The sequence below is a fragment of the Alligator sinensis genome, unplaced genomic scaffold (genome assembly GCF_000455745.1).
Source record: "Alligator sinensis unplaced genomic scaffold, ASM45574v1 scaffold29_1, whole genome shotgun sequence".
Classification (NCBI taxonomy): domain Eukaryota; kingdom Metazoa; phylum Chordata; order Crocodylia; family Alligatoridae; genus Alligator; species Alligator sinensis.
In genome coordinates this window covers 3,219,654-3,224,266 of record NW_005841933.1, presented here as the reverse complement: position 1 = coordinate 3,224,266, position 4,613 = coordinate 3,219,654, and positions in this window count along the sequence as shown.

Sequence of the window (4,613 nt, the reverse complement as noted above, 5' to 3'; positions counted from 1 at the left end):
CTGCTGAACAGGGGATTCCAAAATAAATGCTGTCCCAGAGTCATTCAGCCCAAGACCAGGACCTAATGTTTCCATTTCAGGACTGTTCCACCCAATCAGGGATGGGTTGTCACTCTAGGGGGAAGAGGAAGGGTTAAAGTCTCCTATGAACATTACATTCTTCAGCTTGGCATCTACAGGCAAAAAAGGGTTTTAGAAACCAAATAGCAGATGACTAATTGGTTTTACATTGTATAAATAATATACATTGGAAAAATGGAGTAAATTTATTCTTTCTCTCCTAACACAGTTTACTGTAGTTCAACTATGTTTTATCATTCCAAATTATCATGGTTACCAGAATAATGAAAATATAACTGTTTTTTCCATTTTTACCTCTTGTTGTTTTCTTAAGAGTGTTTATTGTGAATTCTGGTCCTCTTGTTTAAATTATCTTTCTAAAATCTGCAAAGTTTGGACAATTAGGCATGTAGTCTGAATTGGATATAACACTCGTTATTAATAATTCAGAAATTCACATGCCTGAACTCTATTTGCATGTTGTTAATTTAAATCTGTGCGTTAATTTTATTTTTTTTCAAAATTCAGGTGGAGAACAGACCAAAATACTATGGACGAGAGTATGTATTATACCATTTTATTTTAATTACCTGATATGTAATCATTTGCTATATCACGTAGCACATTTCTATTAGTGCAGAAATAGTAAACAATATAATGGTTTTATTCTACTTCCCACAAGCCAAGGATTTAAATACATTTAAATGTTTACAGTTCCAACAACTTTAGGACCAATTATTTCTATCCAACAGTGCATAGATGGTGCCTCCACTCGAGTCTGAATATAAGTTAGAAATGAACAAGGACATGGGTGTGCTTGGTAGTCTTTAGATGATTTTGGGGACAATGATTCTGATTTTTCTGGTCTGTTATTGTTATGATGTCTTCTTTAATTACTGGAGAAGGTTCACCCTCAGTTTTAGTGTTCTCCTCCACTCTGATCATAGGATCATAGAGAATGAGGGCTGGAAGGGACCTCACATCTAGTCAAGCCCACTACTCAAGGCAGGTTCATCCCTGACTAAACCATCCTGTGTTTACTGTATTTTTCTCCCCATCATAACCAGTTTGACAGTCATTTAGAATATAAGACTACTGAGGTACAAATATTGCTGCCCTCAGTAGGGGTACAAGGCTTGAAATGTAGTAGAGCTAGTACATTCCCAGTGCATGTTGGGGAGAATGGCAGGCTAGTCAGAGACCTCATAAGGATAAATTAATTTTCCCTGTGCCCAACATGAGAGTGTTACCTATAGGGGACTTGTATTCCCATTGACCAAAATCCTTGTGTAGTGAACAAGGGCTATAGCTGTAACTATAGCTCATGCCAGATCCTTTACTTGAGGTGGAATCATAGAAAATTAGGGTTGGAAGGGACCTCAGGACACTTGGTCCAGCCCCCTGCTCTCAGTAGGACCATCCCCAACTAGACCAACCCAGCCAAAGCTTTGTTTAGTCAAGTCTTAAAAACCTCCAAGGAGGGAGATTCCACAACCTGCCTGAGTAACCTGTTCCAGTGTTTCACTACCTTCCTAGTGAGAACATTCTTCGTAATATCTAACGTAACCTTCCCTTGTTGCACCTTGAAACCATTACTTCTTGTTCTGTCATTTGCCACTCCTGAAAACAGTCTAGCTCCATCCTCTTTTCAGCCCCCCTTCAGGTAGTTGAAGGCTGCTATTAAATTCCCTCTTGGTCTACTCTTCTCTAGACTAAATAAGCCCGCAGCTTCTTGTCATATGTCATGTGCTCTAGCCACTGAACCATTTTTGTTGCCCTCTGCTGGACTCTCCAATTTGTCCACATCCTTTCTGTAGTGAGGAGACCAAAACTGAACACCATACCCTAGGTGTGGCCTCACCAGTGCTGAATAGAGGGGAATAATCACTTCCCTTGACATGATGGCAACATGCCTACCAATGCAGCCCAGTATGCCGTTAGTCTTCTTTGCAACAAGGGCACACTGTTGTCTCATATTCAGCTTATTGTCTACCTCCAGATCCTTTTCTGCAGAGCTGCTGCCCAGCCAATCAGCCCCCAGCCTGCACTGGCACATGAGCTTGTTCCACCCTATGAGCAGGACTTGGCATTTATCCTTGTTGAACCTCATTAGATTTCTTTTGGCCCAATCCTCCAATTTGTCTAGGTCACTCTGAATCCTAGCCGTACCCTCCAGCATATCTACTACTCCCCACAGCTTGGTGTCATCTGCAAACTTGCTGATGGTGCACTCTACGCCATCTTTCAGGTCATTGATGAAGACATTGAACAAAACCAGCCCCAGGACTGACCCCTGGGGCACTCAAGCCATTGATTACTACCCTCCAGCCAGTTTTCTATCTACCTTACAGTCCATTCATCCAGCTCGTACTTCCTTAGCTTGCCTGTGAGAATGTTGTGAAAGACCATATCAAAAGTCTAGCTAAAAATCAAGGTCTACCGCATCCACTGATTTCCCCCAGAGCCAGTCACCTCATCATAGACATCAGTCAGGTTGGTCAGGCATGATTTGCCCTTGGTGAATCTATGATGACTCTTCCTGATCACCTTCTTCCCCTCCAAGTGCTTAGAAATGTATTCCTTGAAGATCTTCTCCATGATTTTTCCAGGGACTGAGGTGGGGCTGACTGGTCTGTAGTCCCCTGGATCCTCCTTTTTCTCTTTCTTAAATATGGGCAATATGTTTGCCATTTTCCAATGATCTGGGACCTCTCCTGATCAACGTGAGTTTTCAAAGATGATGGCCAGTGGCTCTTCAATCTCATTATCCAACTGCCTCAACACCCTTGGGTGTTGCCTGGGTAAGTAGTCTGGGAGCTGACCTTGCCTGTGAAGACTGAAGTGAAGAAGACATTAAGCACTTCTGGGGTGTGGGTTGTAGCCGTGTTGGTCTAAGGACATAGGCAGATGAGGTTCTTTGGGTGACTCTGATATCTTTTATTAGACCATACCATATCTAATAATTAGATATATGATACTATGTAATATTAGATGTATGATAATATCTAATATTAGACCACACCAGAATGGCATCTAAACCTGCCTTACATATCTACAGGAACAAGATTACAATTTGGAGTACAGACCCAAAGATATTACTGGCTTTATACACTTCGTCCTTACACACAATAATTTCATATTTTAATAACCAACACTTCCTCCAGACCATGGAAACGGCTATGGGCACCAAAATGGCCCCACAGTATGCCAGCCTTTTTATGAGCCACCTGGAAGAAGACTTCATCAAGGGCTGCATCATCAAACCCTTGCTATACTTAAGATATATCAATGGCATCTTCATTTGGACTGAACCTGCAATCTCTGAGTTCCATCAGAAATTCAACAGTCACCATCCCTCCATCTGCCTATCTCTTGAATACTCCACCACCAACATTATCTTTTTAGATACGATGATCAGTATCCAGAATGGTAAAATACAGACCACAGTATACAATAAACCCACAGACCAACATACATATCTGCACAGAACCAGCAATCACCCTAAACACACCAAAAAAGCTGTGATATACAGCCAAGCCTTCAGATACCACCGCATTTGCATTGACGAGAACACCCAGGATTGCCACCTCACCAATCTTAAAAAGGTTTTCACCCAACAGGGACATTCCTCCAGAGAGAGAGAGATCACACACTTGAAAGAGTCACTTGGATACCACATGAAGAATTGCTGCTGTACAAAAGAAAAACCCCCACGAATCGCACACAGCTGGTTATGACACATCACCCCTCCCTCGAACCCATACTGAAAATCCTCAAACAATTGCAGCCCATACTAGAAACAGACCCTATTCTTAAAGACATCTTCACATCTTCCCAGAGCCACCCATCCTAGCCTTCAAACAAGCACCCAACCTTGCTAACCTCATCACCAGAAGCAAACTTCCTCAGGCCCAGAACACACCGAATGGATCCAGACCATGCTGTGACAAGAAATGCAAAACCTGCTAACACATCTCCACCGCCCTCACAATTACTACACCCCACAACAGAGCCATCAGCATTCCCGGATCGTACAGCTGCACCTCCAGAAATGTAATACATCTCATCCAATGCACCAAATGCCCTGATGGACAATACATAGGAGAGACCAAACAACAACTGCGTACCAGAATGAATGCATACCAAAATCTATCAAATGCAAGAATACCCATCTACTGGTGGGGGCACATTTCTCACAAGTAAATCTGTCACTCCCCTAATACTCAAAGTAAACTTACAAAATGCTTCTCGGAGACGAATAGATCCAAGAAGGTGATACTTCCCCTCTATCGGGCGCTGGTCAGACCACAGTTGGAGTACTGCGTGCAATTCTGGGCGCCACACTTCAAGAGGGATGCGGATAACCTGGAGAGAGTCCAGAGAAGGGCCACTCGTATGGTTAAGGGCTTGCAGATCAAGCCCTACGAGGAGAGACTAGAGAACCTGGACCTTTTCAGCCTCCGCAAGAGAAGGTTGAGAGGCGACCTTGTGGCTGCCTATAAGTTCATCACGGGGGCACAGAAGGGAATTGGTGAGGTTTTATTCACCAAGGC